This window comes from Rattus norvegicus, chromosome 16, assembly GCF_021556685.1.
Source record: "Rattus norvegicus strain SHRSP/BbbUtx chromosome 16, alternate assembly SHRSP_T2T, whole genome shotgun sequence".
Classification (NCBI taxonomy): domain Eukaryota; kingdom Metazoa; phylum Chordata; class Mammalia; order Rodentia; family Muridae; genus Rattus; species Rattus norvegicus.
This window is the reverse complement of record NC_141549.1, coordinates 55,114,480-55,141,393: the sequence shown is the minus strand read 5'-3', so window position 1 is coordinate 55,141,393 and position 26,914 is coordinate 55,114,480. Positions and strand designations below refer to the sequence as shown.

General features: G+C 41.8%; 1 protein-coding gene; it reads right to left on the bottom strand.

Moving 5' to 3' along the window:
* Erich1 (glutamate-rich 1) overlaps nucleotides 1-26,914 on the bottom strand; it is a gene marked incomplete at its 5' end in the record, with an annotated part of 52,793,804 nt that overhangs the window by 28,522,970 nt on the left and 24,243,920 nt on the right.

Sequence of the window (26,914 nt, the reverse complement as noted above, 5' to 3'; positions counted from 1 at the left end):
TGTTATTTATTTTACCCATTCTGAAAGGTGCAACTTAGAACCTCAAAGTAGTCTTGATTTGCATTTCCCTGTGGCTAAGGATGTCGAACATTTAAATGTTTCTCAGACATTTGAGATTCCTCTACTGAGAATTCTTTGTTGAGATCTATTATCCATTTTTCAATAGAATGAGTTGGGGTTTTTTTATATCTAGTTTCTTTAGTTCATTATACATTTTGGACATTAGACTTCTATAAGAAATGAAGTTGGTAAAAATCTTTTTCCATTCTGTAGGCTGTTGCTTTGTTCAATTGACAGTCTCTTTTGCCTTACCAAAAGAAGCTTTTCATTTTCATGAGTTTCCATTTATTAAGTGTTGATTTTAGTGCCCACATACCAGTGTTCTGTTCAGAAAGTTGTCTTCTGTGCCAATGCATTCAAGGCTCTACCCTATTTTCTCTTCTGTCAGGTTCAGTGTGTCTTGTTTTATATTGATGTCTTTAAGTCAAATGGACTCGAGCTTTGTGCAGGGGGGTAAATATGAATCTATTTGCATTCTTCTACATACTAACATCAAGTTTCACCAGCACCAATTGTCGAAGATGCTGTCTTTTCTCCAATGTCTATTTCTGGCTTTTTGTCAAAAAAGCACATGCCTATCAGTGTATGAATTTATGTTTGGGTCTTCAAATTGATTACATTGGTTGACATGTCTGGCTTTATGTCAGTACCTGTAGTTTTTATCACTATAAATCTGTAGTTAAATTTGAAATTGGAAACAGTAAGTCCTCCAGCAGTTCTTTTATTTACAGGATTGTTTTAACTATCATGAGTTTTTGTTTTGTTTTTCTATGTGAAATTGAGAATTTTCCTTTCAAGGTTTGTAAAGAATTGTGTTGGAATTTTGATAGAGATTGTATTGAATTTGTGGATTGCTTTTGGTAGGATAGCCATGTTAACCTTACCAATCCATGAGCATGGGAGATCTTTCCATTTTCAGTTATCTTCTTCAAAGACCTGAAGTTTATATTGTACAAGTCTTTCATATGTGTGGTGGTTCAAATAGCAGTGCCCCCAACCCATGTGTTTGAATCCTTGGCTTATAGGGAGCTATTACGAGGTGTGGGCTTGTTAGAGTAGGTGTGGCTTTGTTAAAGAAGTGTGTCACTGTGGAAACAGACCTTGAGGTCTCATATTCTCAAGCTAGGTCTAATATAGCAGTCTTCTGTTGCCAGTGGATCAAGGTGTAGAATTCTGAGCTCCTTTTCCCGCACCATGTCTGTTGCTGTTAGTGGTAGTGGTTTGTGTGTGAGTCGTGTGTACGTGTTTCCCTTCTTTTGTTTTACTTCTGTGAAATTATTTCCTGTGTTTTCATGGGTATAGTTAACATCATTATGTTGGAGATTTTCTTCTAGCACCTTCTATAAGATGGGATTTGTAGATAGATATTGTTTAAATTTTACTTTATTCTGGAATATCTTATTTCCTTCATCTATGGTGATTGAAAGTTTTGCTGAGGACAGTAGTCTTGGCTGCATATGTGGTCTCTAAGAGTCCACAGCCCTTCTGGCTTTCAGAGTCTCTGTTGAGAAATCAGGTGTTATTCTAATAGATCTGTCTTTATATGGTTCATAGTCTTTTTCCCTTGCAGCTTTTAATATTTTTTCTTTGTTCTGCATGTTTAGCATTTCAATTATTATGTGACAGAAGGACTTTTTCTGGTCCAATTTATTTGGTATTCTGTATGTTTCTTAGATCTTTATAGACATCTTCTTCTGTAGGCTAGAAAAAAAAATTCTTCTATGATTTTGTTGAAAACATTTTCTGGGCTCTTAAACTGGGTTTCTTATCCTTCCTTTACATCTGTTATTCTTAGGTTTGCCCTTTACAGTGTCCCAGATTTTATGGATGTTTTGCACCAAGAGTTTTTTTTTTTTAGATTTATCATTTTCATTTATACGTTTTGACCAATGTATCCATTTTTTATCGTATATTCAATGTCTGAGATTCTCTCTTCCATCTCTCATATTCTATTGGTGAAGCCTGCCTCTGTGTAGTTCATATTAGAATTTGTAAAGTTTTTATGTCCAGAATTCTATCAGTTTGGGTTTTCTCTATTGATTCGGTTTCCACATTCATGGCTTAAACAGTTTCATTCATTTCCTTCCACTGTTTGTTTTCTGAATTTCTCTAAGCGATTTGTTCCTTTCCTCTTTAAGACCTCTATCATATTCATGAAGGCTGTTTAAATGTCTTTTTCTTATGCTTCAACTATCTTGGAGTATTTAGGGCTGTGTTAAGATAGCTGGGTTCTTGGACTGACCCTGGGCTTCAACCTCATAGGTAGCAATGAATATCCTAGTAAGAGCACCAGTGGAAGGGGAAGCCCTTGGTCCTGCCAAGACTGAACCCACAGTGAACGGGATTGTTGGGGGGAGAGCGGTAATGTGGGGAGGATAGAGAGGGGAACACCAATATAGAAAGGGAGGGGGAGGGGTTAGGGGGATATTGGCCCAGAAACCAGGAAAGGGAATAACAATCGAAATGTAAATAAGAAATACTCAAGTTAATAATGATAAAAAAAAAGAAAAAGAAAGCTGGGTTCTAGTGAAGACGTATTGCACTGGCTGACATTGTGCTTTTGTTCTGACTTTAGGCATCTGCGTTTGAGATGATTATAGGTCTAGGTGCTGGCTTCTGGGTTTGTCTTTATTGGGTGTTTTCTTTCTTGGTTTCTGTTTCCTCTCTGGGTTTTCACAGAGTGTGAGGCTGTGTCCTGTGTGCTGCCTGGTTTCCTTCAGGGTCTGTCTGGTGTGTTCAACACCTGCTGGTGTTGAGCCTGAGATACTGGGTTGAATTAGGGGAAGGAAGGTTGGAGGGAAAAGCCTTTGTGAATCTTTGGGCATGGGGTAAAGAGGAAAGGGAGACCACAGCAGGTTTCTGGGGATGAGACTGAGGGATTGATTCACAGGAGCAGCAGGAGTGGTGTAGGTCTGCTTGCTTGTTAGCCTGGAGGAGGGACCCTTGGCATAGAAGGGGTGCCTGCTAGATTGGAGTCTGGGACAAAGCAGCAAGTTGAGGGAGGTAGGTTAGGAGAAGAAGATCTGTGAGGCTCATGTGAGATGGGGTCAAGAAAGGCTGCCATGGGTGTTCTGCTACAGAGCTGGGGATAAGACTATGAGATTGACTGGGTGAAACAGAGAGAACTTGTTTGTTTGTTTGTTTGTTTCATAACAAGTTCTCACCACTTAGACCAGGCTAGCTAGTTTCTAATTGACAGTGATCCACTTGCCCCCAGTTTTATACATACATATATATATATATATATATATATATATATATATATATATATATATGCTCACATACACATATATACATATTTTATAAATGGGATAATAAAAATAATAAAAGAGAGGCTATAAACTTGAGAGTAGGGGCATAGGAGGGGTTCAAGTGAGGATAACTGGAGGGGACTGGAACGAGAAAAGAAGGGGAAATGTAATAAAACCATATTTCAATAGTTGGAACTTTTTTTAAAAACTGAAGAAAACAAGAAAAGAAAGAAAAGAAGGTCATGAGAGCCAGTGAGCTAGGACATCTGTGACAAGGCAGGATCTTCTGTATATGATAGAGAAGATATGATCACCTAGACAAAGCTAGCACAAAGACCCTGGTTGACATGCCAGAGTGGGCAGGTAGGGAAAGTCTCCCAGGGCCCCACCCAAAGATGAGAAACTACAGACAACCAATGACTATTGAGTGAGGAAAAGTCAGTCTTCTCCAGTGATGAGCCCTTGGGTTCCCGAACCACTCCCTGATGGTCAGCCTAACACACACACACACACACACACACACACACACACACACACACACACCACACAAGGATACACTCACACATGCACATGAACACATGAATGGCACCATGCCTACACCACAAACACACCATGCACGGACCTCAAATGAATCACGCATGGACCACGAACACACCACACATGCACACACTCGTCCATGCACCGCATTCAAGCACACTACTTAATGGGCTCAGCAGGGTGTGTATGCATGTATATATTTATATATCGAACATTGAACATTAAAGAAGTCACGACTTAGAGAGGAAATGGGGAAGGGACACAGGAGGAGTTGCAGGAATAATGTGATCCCAGGGTTTGTAGATTAAATTCTCAGAAAACTTGAATGAAAAATAAATGAACACCTGACTTGCCCATTTCAAAAACCTGCTGTAAATAGGAAAGATAAACGTGATTTGAAAGTTGTTCTGTGTGAGGGAGCTGTTATGGTATTAGTGAGGTAATGGCGAAGTTTTGGTTTGCTGTACTGTAGACATAGGAAGAACATCAAAGACAAACAAAATCTGTACAGCAGAACATAAACATGTTTATTCCCCCAAAGAAAACAGGTATAGTACTTAAGAGAAAAAATTAAAATACTATCAACAAAACAAAAAATACCTTTGTTTCCACATTCGCGTAGAATCTTCATAAGTTTGAGTGTTAATATAACCGCAGTCTTAATAGTGGCAGCGTAGTTAAATAAGCTGAACTGAGCTTGTGAGACATAGTTTAAAATCAACCACATCACCAGTTCACTTGTGACTGTGGAACCATCCCTGGCCACTTGCATGTCTGGGAAAGGTAGCTGAGTGCTAATATTCTACCCAGCTCTGACAGAACAGTTTCAAGGCTGCAGATAACTGTCTTTGGAGGCAAACTGAAACACTCAGGAAACCCTGGGGCGGTCACAGACAGTACCTTGAATACCTGGCCTTTACAGTACCCTTAGTAATTTTGCAGACACCATTTCTTCTCTCAGGACCTTAGTATTTCATTATTGAAAAGGACAACAGTTGGCATTCATCCGGTCAGTCTTGTGAGTGTTTCTTTTATAAATCAATAATAAATGTTTCATCAATCAGTGTGTGCTCCCATGGTGTGGAATTGTTTCACAAGGGCACCAGGTCCTATTGTCAAGAGTTCTATGACTAGAATTCCCTCAGGAGAACTCTATGATGAGCAGCCACCCATTCATCGTGTGCTTACCACAGACTCCCATCTGACCTTCAAAAGAGCCCCTGACTCCATTTTCCATACTTCACGTGACCCAAGGCCATTCAGATAGTCCAGACCCAGAGCACAGACTCACACCCTCCAGGCTGTGCCTGGGGGCATTACATCCTAAGCAGTGTGAACTTCTCAAAGATTAGCAGATTTTGTTAGCTAATTTTAGACTTATGCAAATACTGGGCAGATAGAATAGCGTTCCTCTATGCCCTCTTCTTCCCCTGCATAGCCTCTCCTGTTATTAACATCTTCCATTTTTGCAATATGCTCCCTGTGCCTGATGAATCATACTGATGAATTATTATTACCCGACATCTACAGTTTGTGTTAGAGTGAACTTAGGAGCTTTCAAGAAATGTTTATGGACATATAAATACCATTATAGTAGGATAGAGAATATTTCACTTCCTTAACATCCCTCCATGTTTCATGAATTGTCTCTTCCCTCCCTCTGAACCTGTGGTACTCACTGGTCTTAGGTCATTTAGTCCGGAGACTTTTCATACTGACCTTTTACTTGGTTCCCTCATATACAATTTTTTCACTCATTCATTAATTTATTTAGTTTACATCCTGATCCCAGTTCCCCTCCCTCTTCTACTCCCAGTCTCTCCTTCTCCCCTCCCTTCCCCTCCTTTCCATCTCCCCAGAAAAGGAGAGATCTCCCATGGATATCAACCCACCTCAGCCTATGAAGTTGCAGTAGAACTAGGCACATCTTACTTTGACAAGGTGGCCCAGTTAGGGGAAAGGGGTACAAAGGTAGGCAACAGAGGCATAGACAACCCTTGCTCCTACTGTTAGTTCCCCTATATATTTTAATGGCTACACCTTGTTTGTTCTAGTACTCAAGTTGAAGTTTGTCTATCCATTAGCCACAGAGAAATACCAATAATTTCCCCTGTTGGCAATCATAGCTAAAGCTACTATAAAATCCATATGCAGGTCTTTAAATTCCAGTTCCCTTGCAGGAGTGCCAAACCATGATCTTTTGTGAAGAACTGCCAAAACGGTGCTTTAACTGTGTTGGTGGGGCTGGGAACATGTCCCGGTTGACAAAGATTCACCTTGAAAGCATAGGGACCCGAGCTCAATCCCTAGAACCTACAAACAAAGTCTTGGAATTGTGGGATGCACTTGCAATCCCAGCCCTGGGAGGACAGAGGCAGTGGGTCCTTAGGGCTCACTGGTCAACCAGATTTGCTGACCTTCAAGTTTCAGGAAAAGACAAGGATACCATGTCTCTAAAGTAGTGCCTGGTATACGGAAAGATGACATCTAACATTGACTTTTGATTTCGTCCTATGTCTACACATACATACACATGCACGTGTAGCCACTCGTTTGCGCGCGCACACACACACACACACACACACACACACACACACACACACACGGGAAGGGGGTGACAATGACAGTGAAAAGTGAATGAGTAGCACTGGCGGGCCTTGTTTAGGTTTTCTACCATTCTAAGAATATGTAGTGCTTACATCACTGTGTGAATTTTCTTTCCTCTAATGTCCAAAACACTGGACATCTGTAAACCAGTTTTGTGGTCCTTTGAGAATTCTATACACGAGTTCTGTCTTTGCATCATTTCCAGTTCCCTCCCTCTTCTCTGCCCCTACCCCTTGACTTCCTCTCAAATCTATTACATTTGTCCCTTTATTGTTGTGCACATAAACCTATGAATATATTGTATGGTAATAAATACACATATAACTTGCTGAGTCCATTTAATGTTAGTCATATGTATATGTGTTTAGGGCTAACAACTTGGGATTAGATTACCTATTGGTTCCTGCCTGAGAAGACTAAGTCCCTCTCTTGGAAGCCTTTGATTGTCAGAAGCCTTCCTCTAAGAATGGCGCCTTGTGAGATTTACTCCCTTCTTGTTGGGATGTCAACTGGTGCTGCCATTTTTCAGGTTGTCTAGATTTTATGGGTGCAATTTCCTGTCACATACAGAAAACTCTATTTCCTATAGATATCCTGGTTCTCTGGCTCTTAAAATATCTTCACTGTCACTTTCTGCAATGTTCCCTGAACCTTAGGTGTAGAAGTAGTAATTGTAGATGAATCAGTTAGGGTTAGGCAACTCATGGTCTGTTCTATATTTTGACCAGGTGTGGACTTCTATGATGGCTTTCAAATGCTGTAAAACAAGCTTCTTTGATGAGGATTGAGAAGTGCCCTTATGTGTGGGTATTTAGAATGCTGTTGGGAATTATGCTGCTTTAGTAAAGTAGCTTTAGTAGGTTCTTGGGGCCATGGCCTCACCAGTCACAAGTAGTTGGCCAGGTTTACGGTACTAGACATGAATTCAATTCTGCTGATCAGGACTTAAGTCCTATTAGGTGACTTTCAGGTACTTCTTAGATATAAATACCACTGTTGCACACTGGGCACGCTGGTCATCATTGTGGTTTGTAGACTTTACAGTTGGGTGGGGTTTTTGACTGTTGGCCTCCCCTGGCAGTGTGCACAGTATCTTCAGATATTATAAAGGCTAGTCGGTCCTCAGGGAGATTTCCAAGTCATTTCCAGCTCAATTTCTCCAAGTCTGGTGTCTGAAGTGTGTAGGATCTAACAGCAATAGTTTAGATTGCTTTACGAGTCTCTTGAAGTCCTATAATCAACAACCAGAGGGGAGGTTTTTCTTAATGCCTAGCATGGGGTTTTTATTAAATAGTCTATGGGTCTTGGAGTAAGCAGTTTTTTTGTTATAAGTATTTCTTTGATGAGATGTCTTGCTGTTTTTCTTTTGGAAGCATTGAGAACTAAGCCCTGGACTTTTCAAACTGTAGGCAAGCTCTCGACTGTTGTGATGCATTCTTATTTCTTCCTGGTTCTCAGTGAGGTCTCAATACAGCTACAGGGCTGGCCTTGAATTGTCTCCAATTGGTTATGATTAGAATCTTGAGCCAGCAGAACCATTAGATCCCCTGCTTGCCTTTAATTGTTCTTATTTCTTATTCTTGAGAGACTCTTTCTAAGTATTGGGTTCAGTTCCTTATCAACAATGTATTCTGCAAAAATCACCTCTTTGGCTATGGTATGTCTGTTCATTCCCTGACAGTAGCTTTTACAAAGAAGAGGGTTTTTTTTTTGTTTTGTTTTTATTTTAATGACTTATACTTTTCTTCTTTTATAGATCTGACATTTGGTGCTTTGATCGCCATATCCAAGAGTACCCAGATTTTCATTCATATTTGGGGAATTTATCAGTTTTCATCATTTGGTTAAGGTCTTTGATCCAGTTTGAGGTGTGTGTGTGTGTGTGTGTGTGTGTGTGTGTGTGTGTGTGTGTGTGTGTAATGTGTAATGTTTGTGGTAAGATTCCTTTATGTGCATGCAAATAGTTTACCATGAGTTCCTTAAAAAATTACACAGGCCAACCTGCGCACTGACTTTCTTGGTTCTTTTGCCGAAGAGCAGCTCATCGTCCGGTACTTCTCTTTCTGGACTCTCAGTTCTGTTCCATTCGTCTGCCTGCTCCTTCTCCAAAATCACTCCTCATTGTCCTCAGGAATACAGTAAGTGGGAAAGTAGGGACCAAGTCTTCCTATGTCCTTCTCTTTCAACAGTCTGTGCCTCGCTTGGGCCTTCTGCCTCTGGTGCAAGTTTAGAAGCAGGCTCTACTAAGGACAGGGGAACATTTCAAAATACTGTCCTTCCCTAAGCCTGAGGGAAATGTTCATGCTTTTCCTGTGAGGCTCCTTGGAAGTCAACTCAAAACCGGGAACCCTGTAAGATAGGGAACCCCTGTAGCACTCTTACCTCTCAAACTTACCCTCACTAACATGATGGAAATTTCTTAACCACAATTTGTTTTACCCTTCCATTAATCTCTATTCCACGATGCTGGGATCCACTTATCTGTTAGTCACTTCCATTTGGGAGATGGTTCCTCCATGTCCTCAGTTCTCAACAAGATCTAACACATCACTTACTTATAGTTTGGTTGGCTCTTAGAAGAGGAGTGATGTCCTTAAGTTCCTTATAGGCTGGACCAGAAAGTGGAAGTCCAGTTTACAATTTTAATAGTGAATAGAGATTATCAATGGAAGCAATTAAATATATTTACAAAGTAACATTTACTATGATGAATGTTTATGTAACTTCTTGCCTCTTAACTCGAATTCATTGCCATTCTTCTCTATTAATAATTAAAGCAGTGTAGTCAGTAAAAATACAACAAAAGTACACAATATTTGGCAGAAACAAATACAACCTACAATTTCAGCAAGCATCAATAACCTCTGTGGATATTCCGATGTATTTTATTCCAGTATGTATGTAAACCTTGTTCTATTTTTCTCCTTCCTTTCTTCCTTCTCTCCTTCCTTCCTTCTCTCCTTCCTTCCTTCCTCCCTTCTTTTTTCTTTCCTCCCTGCCTCTCTCTCTTTCCCTTGTCCCTTCCTCCCCATAGGCTCACATGCTGAACACGTTGTCCTCGGCTTGTGGCACTATTTAAGGAGATTGTGATATATGTAGTGGGTGTGTCCTAGCTGGAGGAGGTGGGTCACTGGAGGAAGGCCAGTGAAAGTTAGACCTGTCCTTGGTTTCTTCCTCTCTTACCACTTTCTGTGCGGCATGAGGTGGAACATCCCTGCAACAGGAGCCGTAGTATTCTGCCAAAGCCTGTGGGGACAAGCAGTTGTGAATGAGACCTTTGAAACTGTGAGTCAAAATAAGTCTTCCCATCCTTAAATGTTTATGTCAGTTCTTTTTAAAGGAAAAAAACCTATATTATACAATTTATAAAATACTATAGTATATACTATATTTTTCACAGAAAAATACTATATTATGTTTTTTTTTACTATTATCCCTTAGACACCTGTTTTGTTTTCTAAAGAGACAGAAAGGAAGAGGATGCACACTGGAGGGGAGGTCGAGAGGAACTGGGAGGAGTAGAGGGAGAGGAAACTGTAACCAACGACGTATTATGTGATAAAAAACATATCTGCTTTTGATAAAATAAAAAAGACCCCAGAGAGCACAGGATTCTGTTTCGCTAGCATTGTCTATAAATCAGTCAGATATCCCTGTGTCTGTTGCAGTAGCTGCTGGATGACTGTACTCACACTCGGTGTGGGAATTCCATGAATAGCACTGAACTGCCAATCCTAGCAAAAAATCCCTTAAGAAGCCACACTTGCTGACATGGTTTTAACTCCTGTGCCTCAAAATGAATAGAAGAGGAAAGCTCGATGCCACTGATTTAGATACAGCGGATAAATAGAAGCAGCTTTTTCCTCTCTTTCATTTTCAGTCCTGGAAATACTAAGGTAAGAGCTGCTTCTAAAGTAGTTCACCGCAGTTCGACTTCAGCCCAAGTACTCAGTAGCCAGCGATGGGAGAATCTATTGCCAAGCCCTTTGCTGCAGTCAACACCGTAAAAGCCTGATCCCTTCCTGCCAAATACAATTAAAGATCAGAGGGAAGACCTTGGATAATATGGTTGGCACCTGTTTCGCCGAAGATCTTCAGCTTCTAGTCTGAGAAAAATGAGATTGTTTTTCTCTAAGAAGTCTGAATTAGTAAAAAGTAATCTCGAGTCAGTAATCAGTGTGGGTTATGAGAAAGAAGGGTTGTCATTTCAGCTAGACAAAGAGGAAGAGAGGGAGTCCATTAACCAGGATTAGGTTGTACCACTCTAACCACCCACCCTCTTCTTACCTGTGTGGCTGCAACAGAAAAAGCCATTTGTGTGAAATCCTCTCTGTATAAGATCAGCTTGTTCTTCCTTCCTTTCTTTTTCTTCCTTCCTTCCTTCCTTCCTTCCTTCCTTCCTTTCTTTCTTCATTCCTTCCTTCCTTTCTTTCTTTATTCCCTCCTTCCTTCCTTCCTTTCTCTTTTGATTGTCTCATCTATTAATGTATTATTTTTGTTATTTATTTACATCTTAAAAAATCCCCCTTCCTAGTTTCCCCTCCCCCAAACACCCATCCCATCCTCCCTCCCCCTGCCTCTATGAGGGTAACCTCCCACCCACTCCCACCTCACCACCCTAGCATCCCCCTATGCTGGGGCATCAATAGGCTCCACTTTCTAATGTGATTTTCTGTATCAGTCCAAACATCTACACTCCTTACATCTGGGGACAAAATTTTGAGACAGTTTACCTTATTCCTACACAAAAAAAAAAAACCTGCCTTCTGTCCACATGCACACACACACACACACACACACACACACATACGTGTGTGTGTGTGTGTGTGTGTGTGTATTACATATGCGTGAAAGATTTGCAAGTCACAGTGTGCGAGAAGGTATTATGCTCTGCCTCTGTGCCAGGGAAGGGAATGTGATTAGACAGAAGGAAAGAAGGTTGAACTGTGTGGCATGAACACTCAAAGCTTTGGCTTTCGTTTGCTTAACTTTACAGAGTCCTACTTTCCCCATTTCTGAGTTTTACCAGGTGAAGCTGTTCTGTTCTCTATCAAGCCGTTCTCTGCACATTTCTAATCACAGTATATAAACAGACTCGGCTCAGCGTGTCTAAAGCTTCCTCTTCATGTAGAAAATAACGTTAACATTTAGTGGATTGATTCGGAATCGCTTCCCATGAGAGGGCGCAAACACCATGGCAGGGGAGTCGAGGGTTATGGATAAAGCCACGGTAAGCTGCCAGCCATTCTTTCTCCTTACTGAGTGGCTGCCCCCACACAAGTTACCAGCCAGTCCTTGACTAAGTTTATTAATTCATAAAGTATTGGAAATATTAACTAACAATGCTTGCATATTATTAAAACTATTAAATAAGATAATCTTCATTAAAGCAATATAGCGCTAACATCATAATACGAGTTTAATAAAACATTGCTACTGTTAGTCATCCTAGTACACACATTTGGGGATTGTTTGGTATTTTTAAAAGACAGATCCTCATATAAATTACACTGGTCTTAAGTTCACTACGTAGCCAAGGCTGGTTTTGAATTCCTGATTCTCCTGCTTCCAACTTCCAAGTACTGGGAATTACAGGCGTGTGTCGATGACCAGACATAATTCAATTTTAATACCATCTATGGCAGTATGGTTACTTTACAGGTAGAGTAATCCTGGAGTACCCCCTCAGTGTCATTTAAAACCAAACTGAAGAAAATAAATGAGAGGGGAAGAGAGGGAAAGGAGGAGGGAAGGAAGGCAGGCAAAGAGAACCCCCGGGATTCCTAAATACATCCCATCATGACGGCATTCATGTGACACCTCTGGACCAGACCCTTGGTTCTTAGTCTAGCAGAGTCCTCTTCCTCCCACAGAAGTGGCTCCGTCAGCTGTACTCTTCAGTGTTCTTTCTTCCTCCCAGCTTCTCTCCACTGGTTCCAAGTCCTAGTCCCGACTTCCAGTTTTTCAGGCCTTATTAGCTCCGTAGTTACTTTTGTCATTGCTGTGATAAGTGCCTATCAAATGCAAATTAAGGAAGAAAGAGTTTCCCGTGGCCCGTGGTTTGAGAGGATAGAGCACACCACGGCTGAGAAGTCATGGCAGGAGTGGGAGATAACAGGTCAAGCTGCATCAACAGTCACAAGCAGAGAGAAAGAAGTGCTGGTATTTCACGTGTTCCCTCATCATTGTTCAGTGTGGAACTTAAAGTCCATGGGATGATGCTACCCACATTCAGTATGGCCCCTCTTTCAATTAAACCTCCTTTCAAATGTTTTCAGATTCGTTTAGAGGTGTGCCTCCTAGGTGATTTTAGATAGTCTAATTGACAATGAACATTTACCATCGTGCTAATCAAACCTCTGTAGACATAACTGAAGAAAAGAATGTTGGATGTAGATATAAAAGAGTTAGCTAAGGTGGTCTGTAATAATAACTATGGAACGCAAAACTATAAACCTGCCAAAAGATGATAAAAATAGTTTAATAACCTTTGGTAAGGATTGTCATATATAATTCCAAAAGCACAAACCATCAAACAAGAATAGGTAAAGCAGGTTATATAAAACCCTAGGTTTCTTCTCTGCAGAAGGCAGTCCAAAGCTTGGGGGATCAGATTCATATAATAAAGAAATAAAACAAAAATAAGAATCAAAGTCCTCTTAAAATTCAATAACATGAAGTAAACAACCTCTTCATCTCTGTGACGAAAAGCTTGCAGAAATGACTTAAGTGGGAGAAAGGTATGCTTGGCTCACAGTTTCATAAATTTTAGTCCCAGGTCAGCTTGCTTTGGGATTGAAATGAAGCAGAACATGGTGGCCATTGGAATGTATGGCAAAAAAATATATACTCCATGCTGGCCAGGCAAGAATAGTAAGGGACCAGGGACAACTTTCTCCAGCTAATTCTCTTGAAGTTTCCAATAATTCCTTGTCTTAGTTTGGGTTTCACTATTGTGAACAGACACCATGACCAAGGCAACTCTTACAAAGGACAACATCTGGCTTACAGGTTCAGAGGCTCAGTCCATTATCATTAAGGAAGAAGCATGGCAACATCCAGGTAGGCATGGTGCAGGAGGACCTGAGAATTCTACATCTTCATCCGAAGGCCAATAGGAGAAGGCTATCAAGTAGCTGGAAGGAGAGTATCAAAAGCCAACCTCCAAAGTGACACACTTCCTTCAACAAGGCCATACTTTCTAACAATGCCATACCCTGGGCCAAGCATATTCAAACCAGCACACTTCCCAGATAGAGCATTTACAGGGGACCAAATCTCATGGGAATGAGCCTGTGAGCAACAGTTTCCATTAAAACATAACCCAACCCCATAAAAAAATGAGAAGTGATCTGAAAGAAAGATACTTCACCAGCAATTAATAAGCACATGAAAATATTCCACCATTATAGACTCCCAGAGAATATAAACTATGAAATTCTAGTAACGCACATGGGAGACTGAAGCAGGAGACCCATGAACTACAGAGTACAACCCCACCCAGAAGTCACAGAAAAAGAAAAGAAAGATATGCCATCAAAATTACACATCAATGTGGCTAAAAATAAAAAATAGGAGAATGGGATAAGGCTGAGCATGTGAAAGCAATTGCATGTCATGCAAATGTGAAACCCAGAGTCTAGATCTTTAGAACTCGCATAAAAGCCAGACAGCCTGCAGCCCTAATGCATGGGTGCTGAAGACGGAGAATTCTAAGAGCATGAAGAATGATCAAAGAAGGCATCTGATATCAGTGTTTGCCTTTTACCTGAATGCTCACGTATGCACTTGCATTCTACATAGTTTTGTGTACACCCCACACCATGAATACACATATATAATGCACACACTCAACATGCAAACACATGCACTAATAATAAACTAAACAGAGGACTTGTAATAATTAGACAGGTTTCACCAAGGTAAATATCATTATACGATGCAATCAAGCCATTGTACTCCAAGTTGGAATTGTATTCCAGTTGGAATTATCCAGCCGATTTAAAAATTCACTTCTGTAGCTTTAATGTGAATGTTCATTGCTGCTTTATTCAAAAAGGGCAAGGAAACTATTAACAGCTAGGGCGTAATTCTGCAGATTAACCGATAAATAAACTGAAGCATGTAATATTCGATGACAAACATGAAATATTAAGCCATATAAAGAGAGAGGCATCTCTCGCTAATTGAAAGACATCTATTAAAGCTGGGCTCAGTGTGGGGTTAAAGGTGTGCTCCACCATGCCCTGCTAAAATTGGGTTGAATGTGTAACGGAGACCCAAGGGCTGGGATTGGCAACAGTTGAAAGAATTTGGCCAATGTGAACTGGAGTCCATGGAACACAGCTTTTGCCAAACTCATCTTCTATAAGTATATAAATAAATGTTTATAACCACTTTACATATTTAAATGAATGTCTTTGATATTTGAATGGAAGGTAGTAAAATTATGGGGAAAATTTAGCTTTCTCCCACATTCTCGTGTTTTCTGCATTTTCTCTCCATACCTAAAAGCCAACTAGCAACACCGTCTCATTATGGGAGAATGAGACCCTCAATCCTTACATATACAGAAGTGGGTTTTGATGTAGTGATCAATACTTTCCTACAAATGGAATAATGAGCCTTCCCCCCTGGTGTTTGTGGGTATGGGAAACCATGCACATTGTTGGGAGTAGATGAGCAGAGCCCACGATCTCTTTTCCTCGATAAGGTCAGACTTAGCAGGGCACTTGAAGGCAGACCTCTCACTACCAATCAAAGGCACTCACCAGGCAACACTGTAGCTCGGGGGTGGAATTTTACCCAGTTTTAAGTTATAAGTAGGTATATACGGCAGTAAAAGATACCATGGTTATTAGAAACGGCAAATAAAATGTCAGGACCACTAAAGCAATGTGATACTTTCAACAGGAGAAGAGGAGACTAGATTTTGCTATCGTGTTACCGGAGAGGGTATTAGGAACCAAAACTGAAGAGAAGAGTGAGGAGGAGCAGATGCCTTACATGATGTGCTGAAACACTCTGTGTGTGTGTGTGTGTGTGTGTGTGTGTGTGTGTGTGTGTGTGTGTGTGTGTGTGTGTATGGGGGGGTGATAAGGATTTTAAATAAAGAAGACAACAGTTCTTGCTTTCTTTAAAACCCCAATCACCCAAGTCTCAGCTTACAGTCCCTGCAGGTGAACTTGGACCTGCAGTCTTCATCCTTTGGATCCCAAACTGCTGGGATTACAGGCTGGCATTGCCACACTCTGCTTAGTGTCCAGATTTGACCACAGGCAAAATAGGGGAGACTGTGATGGAGATACAATGTGTTAGAGACTTGAACACCTGTTTGAAGACATCCTAACAGCCCAGCAATGTGTGTCAAAGGAGGGGCTGCGTCTCAAAAAGATTTGAGAATAGGTTCTGTGGTTTTTCAGTGGAGAGACCATGAGGAGTTCTGCTGATTCAGAGTGTAGTTTCTAGTCTTGACCACACTCATGGAAGTGGTTATGTTCTGGAATTCACAGGCTGTAAAATATATTTAGCACTGAGGGATTCTAAATTTGTTCTGAAAAATCCAAACAATTTCATTTTATTTGGTACTTTTCATACCAAACATAAAGTATCAGTTAAGGCTTCCTGGTTGACACTCCTTCAATTGCCACAAAGTCATCTAAGAAGAGGAAATGAAGGTGCATTGAAAAGTATAGAATTTGTCTATCATTAGCACAAAATATACACTCATTTAATTCTGGCACCTACAATGGTGTCAGCTAAGGATCAGGTCACGAATTATTTATTGAGTGAGTGAATGAACAAGTCTTTGAGTACTTACGTTGGACCCATACCCCATAGCTGAGATAGATGTCCTTGGTAAAGCCAAGTGCATGGCCTAAGAACAATGTTACAAAGTTCTGTTTTACAATTAGAGGTGAATTTCTTATACTCACTTTCCCACTGGATAACAATGTTCATCAAGGACAGACACTGTGTATCATTTCATGACCCAAGTAACCATGGGAGCCAGACAGCTGGGATTGTGTTTTCTAGTCTGCATCTTATATGTTCTCACATTGTTTATGTTTATTTAATTCAATCTTTGTGTTTACAAAATAAAGCTAAGCACAGTTTCTTCTAATGAATATATAGTTAGCAACATGTAAGTACGATACATTGGACTTCCCATTAAAATGGATAGACTGAGATTCAAAGGCATTAATATAAATGTAGCAGAATCTTTTATATTGACGTTACAGAATCCATGTTACATAATGCAACAGAGTTAGCAGGCAAATTCAATACCTTGAGAGGAAAAATAAGCAGTGTGTTTTAAAGCACAGGATGCTATTCTGATAGAAGTTGTATCATATGGAACTGAAGTTTATAGATGTACAGTCAAAAAGTCCTCAAGGAAGAGGGGATGAGGTATTATGTACTTTGGTATTTTAGGGATCATAGTAAACTAGACTAAACAGGGGGTGGTAAGTAATAAAGATGAGAGGGAAAATAAATAAAAGAATAGAAAAACAAAAGAAAAAATCAATGAGAGTATCTTGGCTTTTTGAGACTCTATAGCCAATAAGCCTTTGGTGAGTCCCAACAGGAAAAAATAGAGACAAGGCACAAGTTAATAAAGCTCAGACTTTAAAAGAGAGATTACTCTTGACCTTGTAGGAATAAAAGTCTGACACAAAGAACCCAACTCAGATGAAGTAGATGAACTTCTGAAACACCCGGCTACCGAAACTTATTCAACAAAAGGTACATAAATCTAAATCAACCTCTACTTCACTAAGAAATTGCATTGTTAATTTGAAATATTTCACAAAATGATTCCCCAAAGCCAAAGGTCTTTGGTTATACATTTAAAATATTAAAAGCCCACATCAAGTCTTCATAGCATCTTTGAAACAGGAAACAGGGCTTTCTCCCTACCTCCCTCCGTACAACCATTATCATTCCAACAGTTCAGCCAGAGGTGTCCCCATACAGCAAAGCCACTTCCTGACATCCCTTATAGACTAAGATATTTCCAATAAAATATTGGTAAAATGAATCGAATGATATATAAAGAAGGCTAGATGTTGTGACCAAGAGGATTTTATTGTAGTGATGCAGGGTTTGTTTCACATCCCAGAATCAATCAGTGTAACATGTGGTAAGAATAAAGGATAAAACATTGTGATCATCTTAATAGCTGCAGAAAAAAAGCACTCAGCAAAATCGAGCACCTTCTCACAATAAAAATGCTTATAACCTACGAATAAGAGGAGCCTTCTCCACTTGATAAAAAGCATCTGTGAAAAACACAGCTAATGTCACACTTAATGGGTCAGGTCAAAATGCTCTCCCCTCGAGATCAAGAGCAAAAGGAAGATGCTAACTGTAGCCACTTTACTCATGTTACATTGCGTGTCATTGCCAGGGCAATTATAAAAGGATTCCACAAAGCATCCGGCTTGTATATGAAGATTAAAAGCCACTATACAGATAGCATGGATATGTGTTATAATTTAAATATGAAATGTCTTCAACAGGATTGTGCATGTTTGGAATGTTTTTCCCCCTGGTTGATGACTCTATTCTAAGAGGCTTTGGAAACCTTGGAAGGTGGGGCTTAGCTTGAAAGAGCAGGTTACCAAGAGCAGGCCTCTGAGTGTTATATCTCTTCACCCCTGGTTCTGCTGCATTTGGCGTTTCCTGGACTGCCATGATAGAGTGAACCTCTCTGAAACCAAGAGCCAAATAAACCTTTACTCCTATAAATTGTTCTTGCCAGGTATTATGTTCCCAGAAACCAAAAAGTAACTATCACAGAAATGGGTACCAGAAAAGTAGGGTTGTTCCTGTGAATAAATTTGACCAGATGGTTCTGAAACTGGTTTCCAGAAAATCTTGTGGCTCTGTGGGCCACAAGACTTCTAGATTATCCAGAAAGCAAGGTGTGGAGACCACAAGGACAACGAATTCATCGTCCTCCTCAGCTACATGGTAAGTTTGAAGCCAACCTGGACTATATAAGGTCTTGTCCTGAAGAAGGTGAAAGAGGAGGAAGAGGAGGGGGAGGAGGAGGTGGAAAAAAAGGAAAGAGGAGGAGAGGGGGGAGAAGGGGAAGAGGGAAGAGAGGGAAGGGGGAGGAGGGAAAGGGAGGAGGAATTTGGGTGGGTATTGGAGGAAGAAAGAGGAGGGAGGAAAAGGCAGCCAGGGTACAATATATGAGCAGAGTTTACTGGTTGAGTCAGATGGGGTTAAAGACAAGAGTTCTAATAGAACTATAGACAGTGAGTACTAGGATCATGAATCTTTAGACGGAAACAAAGATTTTTATTGGGAAGTGGACTAGAAGCCTTCCCTTTAATGTTACAGTCTAGGGAGGATTTGTGAACATCTTGTGAACATCTGTCCTGAAATTCTCAGTGCGGGTGAATTCATGGGTGGATTAGGTAGCTTGGTGGAGGAGACTTCGAAGCAGCCAAACGTTCATCCTGTGGTGTGGTTACTGCTGTCTGCTTCTATCTGGTTGATGGGGGAAACTAGGACAAAGAGCAGAACAGAAAGAAATATGTGAAAATTAAGCAATTTCTCAAGAAAAAGAGTTGTGTGGGCATCTTAAACTGTGGGTAAATTTATTATCATTAAAAGAGGCTCTGGGCTCTCTGTTGATACAGTAAGAAAGGTGTCTTGGGGGATTTTTGTTGGTGAGACTCCATTCATCATGCAAGCCAGTACATAAAGCACAAATTAATTTAAAAGACTTTCCTTAGAAAAGAGAGAGACTTAATGGGGGTGTGGGTCGGAGGTCTACTAAGGGAAGGATTTTCCCATTTTCAGCTGCCCAGAGACTCAGAAGCTGTAGGCATCAGAGAGCATGGAGAGCCATGGCTGCCACAGCCATAGAGGAAGCAGAAGAGATTGATCTCATCCGTGTGGTGCTGGTTTTCAAGCACACACAGTGCAAGAGGTATCAAGTCATTGACATGACGAAGAGTAAGAAGATTAGTTATCTTGTTTGACAGCATGTGTGGGGAGAGCCGCCAGTGAATGTGAGCCCATATGAGAGCCAACTTCGCACTTCAAAACTAAGACTCTCATCAGATACAAGCATTGTAACCATCTTGGCAAGAATGAGGGTGACCAAAGAGTCATTTGTAAGCTTCAGCTGGTGATCAGACTACTGTAACAGTGGACCCCAAGAAATTGGAATATCCCTAGAATCTCACTCTGTAGGAGAGCCTGAGGTCCATGGACTAGCCAGAGTGGGAGCTTATCTGCAGGTAACAATCACATCTTGCAGGAGACCTTGCCTCAGATTGGTACTGTGACCATTGCAATGGGCAGGACCCCACCATGACCAAGGTTGCTTAGTCACACATGCCTCTGACTCTCCACTTAAACCTTATCCTTATGATAACACCCCAAGAGCAGCTTGGGTGTGGCACACGGGACCTCCGTGTTCTTCTCAATGCAGCTCATTGAATGAATTTCCTTTTCTTTATTCATTTATTTCTATCATGATTTATGTCTTTAACTGGCTCACTGAGCATGGGTGGTGCATGTTAGAACTAACAGAGCACAGGCTCTGACCTTAATAACGCTGGGACCAGCACTAATGTCCCTAAATGCAAGTGTCTGATTTTTCTCCAGTGTAATTTTACTAATATCCAGGCAGGGAGCCTGGTGCCCTCAGATCCTGCTTGAGTCCACCTCTCTCCCGCCCTTTTCTGCAGGGAGCGACTCCGTGCTAGCAGTATCTGGGATAGCTCATGAGGCTCCACTGACTGGGGTGTGGGGTACAGGCAGAACTATGGAAACAGCATCATTTTGTTCTTCTTTATTTCAAAACGCCTTCCAGACTCACCTCAAGCCTTACACAAACAAGTCTTTAAATCTTAGCATTCGGTTAACCTTCAATAGATTCTCTCTGGAGACGAGACAGATTCATGAAGCCTGTGGCTTGCCATATGAACCTTAATGCTTTCATTTAGGACTGATGTCTGTCTCTTGTGCACAGATCTTTCAGGGTACATACCTTGTCTTAGGAAGAAAATTATACATAACCCGAATTTCCATGAGCAAGCATGGGGGAATAGAAAAATGCTGTGAACTAAAGTATGTTTCTCAGGTTTTATAAAGAAATGTTTATGACGACCAGTGTGGTGCAGTGGGCTTTCCAAAGGAGGGTTTGTTTCCTCACTTGTGCAGTAGAGAGCTTTCAGAGAGGCTGGCAGGAAAATCAACAACGGTAAGAATTTTATATCATGATAAGGGCTTTAAAAGGGGAAAGTATTGAGCTAGCAATGGCTCAGGGTCTAATTATTACAGGTAGGAAAAACTTTGTCCTGGTTGTGGCCATTGACCTGAGACACCACACACACACACACACACACACACACACACACACACACACACACACACACACACACAAAGTGTAAGAGCGCTGACATAAAGGAATAGAGAACATTGGTCAGGGAGGGACTGAGAAAGATTAATGCCTGGGTTTGTCAAAATATCAAAACCCATGAGTTCATGAGCAAAATAAGAGTTGTGGTGGCTAAGGATTCCAGGGTCCATACTCTAGAAGATTCTAAGCTGGCCAGCTTCCTCAAAGGCAGTCTTTTCTCCCTTACACCCTCACACCAGGAAGGTCTTATTACAAGGAAGTAGCTAGCTGTGTGTTATCTTCTGTCAGCAACTTCTGAAATCTCTATTCCCTACTACCATCTTCTTGAAGAGAAGTAGGCAACTTAAAAATCCAGAGGGATCTCTGTAGCCCATTTTTAATTGGGTCACTTGGTTTCCTGGAATCTCACTTCTTGAGCTTTTTGTGGTTTTTGGATATTGGCCCTCTATTGGATGTAGTGTTGGTGAAGGTCTTTTCCCAATCTATAGGGTGCTGTTTTGTCTAATTGACACTGTCTTTTGCCTTATAAAAGCTTTTCAGTTTCATGAGGTCCCACTTAACCCAATTAAAAAATGGGGTACAGAGCTAACCAGAGAATTCTCAACAGAGGAATCTCAAATGGCCAAGATGCACTTAAAGAAATGTTCAACATCCTTAGTCATCAGAGAAATGCAAATCAAAATGACCCTGAGACTCCACCTTACACTAATCAAAAAGGCTAAGATCAAAAACTGAGGGGGTCAGCACATGCTGACAGGGAATGTGGAGAAAGGGGAACACTCCTCCATTGCTGGTGGGATTGCAAACTGGTACAACCACTCTGGAAATCAATTTGGTGGTTCCTTAAAAAATTGGAAATAATTCTACCCGAAGACTCAGCTATACCACTCCTGGGCATAAACTCAAAAGATGCTTTACCATATCACAAATACACATGCTCCAGTATGTTCATAGCAGCCTTATTTGTAATAGCCAGATGCTGGAAACAACCCACATGTCCCTCAACCGAAGAATGGATACTGAAAATGTGGTTCATTTACATAATGGAATACTATTCAGGTATTAAAAATGAGGACATCATGGGTTTTGCAGGCAAATGGATGGAACTAGGAAATATCACCATGAGTGAGGTAATCCAGACCCCAAAGGACATGTATGGTATGTACTCACTGATATTAGCCAAAACGTACAGAATACCCATGACCATATGAATACACAGACCATATGAACCTTAACAAGAAGTAAGATGACCCAAGTGTGGATACTTCAACCCCACTTAGAAAGGGGAACAAAATAATCAAGAGAGGCAGAGGGAAGGAGGGACCTGGGTGGGAGAGGGGAGAGGGAGGGGAAAACAGGGACAGGATCGGGTATGGGGGTAGACAGGAGAGAAGTCCAGAGAGCCAGCAGAATGAATAGAAATATGCAGCAGTTGGGGGTAAGAGGGCAGGGGAAACCTCTAGAAACCAAATACCAGGGATGTGAGAGGATCCCAGGACCCAGTGGGATGACATTAGTTGAAATGTCCAAGAGTAGGCCCCCCAGGCCTCTACTGTCTGCAGAGCTCTCTATAAGAAGAAGGTGTCTCCTCTCAGCACACTTCTCGTTCCAGGCACACAACAGGGCACCTAGGAGCTGGGGCTACACAGTGAGCAAAGGCAGACATAGACATGACCGTCTTCAGTGCTTGGCGTTCTTTGCCAGGCCTTCATACAATGTGCAAGTTAACAAGAGAGAAGCCAAGCAAGGCTATCACCCTGGCAGTTCCCATCAGACCAGTGAAAAAACTACTTCTGTCTTGGAAAATGACTCTCAATCTACTCACCGGCTTTAGCTTAGGGTCGGTATGGAAATACTATTCCAACAACAACAGTGAGTCCAAGAATGACAAGGCAAAAGGGAGCAAGGCGTTTCAGACTAGAGAGTAAAGCCAGCTGGATTCCACTGACACCTGCTGGTCTCACATCTGGACAGTTGAGCAGCTGTCCCCCAGCAGGGGAAGATCTGCATCTGTCTCAAGGGGTGAGTTAGAAAGACCTTCTCTCTGTGTGAATCACCCATCACCTTCCCGCTCTGCTTGTTCGCTCGGTGGGCCATTCGAGCCTGCTGGCCCCTCGCAGGCAGGGCACTGTGGCACGCCACTCTAAACAGGCCTGGGAGCCAGACACACAGATGTTTGCTGTATCTCGTCAGGGAGCTCTCTGCACAGCTTGATCTCCCACACTGAGGGCAGGATCTGAGGAAGGGCTGATTTATGGCCTTGTTATAGGGTGCTCCAGCTGAGATTGGCACCCTAGGGCTCCCTGCAGAAGAAAGTGTAAATGAAATTGAGCAGGGAGTGAGTTTCCAGAGGTTTCTCCACCTCTTTGGAGGGTGGACTAAGAGCTTCTAGCAGAGTCGCTGCGCCCTCTGGTGGGCTTTTTGTGGAAGCGCTGAGGGCAAGGAGGGGGCCATGGAAACGCAGCTGGTAGGAAACCTCTAAAGAGGGATCGGTCCCTTGGCATGTTGGAGTGACTGAATCTGTAACTGCCTATGAATATGTACGTACTGTATGTGTGTGAATGTGTGTATGCGTGTATGCAAATGCTGTGTGCATATGCTCTGTGTATCTATGTGTATATTGTATTGTATAAATGTATATGCATATTTTATTGCTATGTGTGTATGCATGTATGCAAAAATGCTGTGTGTGTGCTCTGTATCTATGTGTATGTATGTGTTGTATAAATATATATGTATGTTTTATTGCCGTGTGTATGTATGTATGTATGCAAATGATGTATATATGTGTTCTGTGTATCTATGTGTATGTGTGTATGTATTTATATTGTGGTATGTGTATGTATGTATGTATGCAAATGTTGTATATATGTGCTTTGTGTGTATTGTGCAAGTATGTGCATGTGTCGTGTGTGTATGTACTAGTGTATATACATATACATGTGTGTGTTTTCATGTGCTGTGTCTTTGTGCATATGTGTGTTTGTGGTATGTTTGTCAGATTTGTGTTATTATACAAAATCATACAAGAGACAGACACGTCTTCATAAGAAGAGAGAGCTCTATTTAGCTCTCTGCCAAGTTCAAAGGCTGAGTGCCTGCACACTCTAACTAGGGATAACGGATGGCTGGCATATCATGGTTGGAGTGTGTGGGCTAGAAGCAAACCCTCTAGCGAGGAAGTGGAGCACCACAGACTGGTGTTCCACCCTGCCTTGAGGGGCAAGCCTCCATAGACCTCCCACTAGATTTGACTTCTCAAAAGACCCCAGAGCCACTTCATGCAGCCACCCTGGAGGCCAAATCTGTAACAGTCACCCTTTGCAAGGTGCTCAGCCAACCAACAACCAAATGTATTTCTTGTTCTGAAGTCCTTAGTCAGCCTGTTTCCAAAACAGTACGGCATAATTTGAGAGTTACTGGTAAGTAATCACGGTGTAGACTCTGCAGATTGGACGCAGAAGATGGTGTAGCGAAGAGAGATTTGAGGAGGACAGCGGGCAAGACTGGTACAGAGCCTCAGGAGGCAAATGACAGTACTTCTGATGGAACTCCTACTGCTGTTTTAGGGGCGTGTGGGGAGGGCAGCTTGATGCTACTTTGTAAAGAAAAGCGGGAGCTGGCGACATAAAGAAGAAACTGCTTGCTAGGGAGTAGATATTTACAATTATATTACATTTGGAAAGTCAAGTATCTCTGAATTGAAGCAGTTTGATTTAATAGCCCCTGATATTACATTCACAGATTATTTGTTTAAACCTGCAGACTGTATTCTCTCTTGCTTGCATTTTTGATAGCAACAGAGAAGTATAAAGGCGCCATCTAGTGGCCAAACAACAAAATATTTGCAAGCTGAACTGTTGGCCTCAGCTGGTGGCTTCATGGCGGGGCGAAACTTTAGGAGAAGGGAGACACCTGGAGGAAGTAGTGCACTTCTTCCTGTCCTGCCATCTGCTTCCGGCCCACCAGGCCCCAGTGTTGGGGGTCAAGTTACAGTAGGCTGGACTGAGAAGCCTTCTCTGAAGTTCTTGATGTTGAGCAGTGAGTCTCAGGGACCAGAGAAACAGCTAGTGCATAGCTTCAAACAATAATATTCTACAGGTCAAGGCAGAAAAGCACTTTGGTGAAATCCATTGTTCTGTAACAGACAAAGGAAGCTTGTCTATGGGAATCAGAGCCAGCTGCAGGAGAGAGAAGATTGAGTGAGGAAAGTGCTGGATAGTCTACAGAGGTTCAGTTCGTTGGTGTGGGGAAGTGAGTCTTCTCATTGCATTTTTTCCTTATAACTCATAGCATTCTTTATGTATCACGATTAAGATGTTGCACTTGTATTTAAAGTTAAGATGTAAACATTTCTGAAATACTCCGAGAAGACAGAATGCCTCCTCAATTCTCTATGTGAAATGAAATCAATAGGTTATAAAAGGTCCTAGTTGCTTGTTGGTTGTGAAGTTATGGCCACACTTGATCCCGGTTTTGCCTTACTCAAGCATTTTGGATCCAGCCTGCTTATACCATTTCAGTTACACTGATCTCTGGTCTTTGCTTGTCTGCTGTCTTTGCTTTGTCTTGCTTTCTAGCCCATTCTCTTAGCTTATGCTAACTCTTCTTCTTCCTTGTCGTTTCTTAGGACCCTTTGCGTCCTGAACATCTCTGTTAGAAAGTATAGATTTTGTACAACCATTTTCTTTGGTTCATACTAAGTCAACAAACAAACTTCATGAAGCAGGGCATAATTTATTGGCTGGCGCTTAAATTCCCAAAGCTCAACAAGACACTCTGACGTGATTGTGCTCCATAAACAGTTCCATTTGGACAACGTGTATAGTTATCCATGCTGACTGAACAGTATGTGGGCGTAGTTCAAATACTACATTATTGCCCCATGTGAGGACAAAAGTCAGGCCCCTCGGATACAGAGAGCTGTTTTTGAAGAAGCTGAAGCCTCCAGCGAAATCACGTTCACCTCCAAATTATCTTCCCCTGTAGTAGGCACACCTTCAGCATTCATTTCTGTCCAACACATTCATTCTCAGCTCTTTGTAAACTCACACTCACTGGCAGACCCTAGTAGGTTTTGGGTCACCTTCCTTGTCTCCATCCATCTGTACTTTCCCCCAACACTGCAAAGGAGCACAGGCTACGCTGAGAAATACTTCACGAAGCAAGCGAATCAGTAAGGTGCGTCTTCAAGGTACCACTTCCTGGCAAATTGCTCCTCCTATAGGCAGCCCATATGGAGATTAGGAAGTCTGCACTACACCTGAAATTGCGCTCATCCAAACCAACTTGAGAAGATGCAGAGAGGAGATTGAAACGGCCACTGGAGAGCTCAGTCAGTAAAAAATGCTTGCTAGGCAAACTTGAGGACTCAAATTTGACTCCCAGCATCTACAGGAAATCTGGACAGCTGGCTTGTGATGTGGCTAAGAAGGTATAGCCATTTGTCACCAAATATGAACACCTAATGTCCATCCCTGGATCTTACATGGTGGAAGGAGAGCACTGACTCCTGAAGATTGTCCACTGACCTGTGCACGCACTTTAGGACTTGAACATTTGTGCGTGCACAGCCATACCCAAAGAGAGAGGCGGGAGGGACAGAGCGGGAGGGAGGGAGGGACAGGAAGGAGGAGAGGGAGAGCGATAGGCAGAGAGAGAGAGAGAGAGAGAGAGAGAGAGAGAGAGAGAGAGAGAGATTTTTTTGAGCTGAGCACCATGGCATGTCCTTCTTAATTCCAGTTTGGGGAGGTAGAGACAGAAAGGTCCCTGTGCTTGCTGGATAGCTAGCTATCCAATTAGCAAGCTCCAAAACCCAGTAAGACACTCTGCCTTAAAAAACTAGGGTGGATAGCACACGAGGAACAATGCAAGGTTGATCACCCCCACCAAGCACCGCCACACACCTACACATGAACATGCACACACAGACACAGACACAGACACAGACACACACACACACACACACACACACACACACACACACACATAACAGACTTCTCAAAACCCATCACGGGATTGGGTCAGTCTTCCTTTACACAGGAGGGACATTCATATAGGCAGAGAAGAAAAA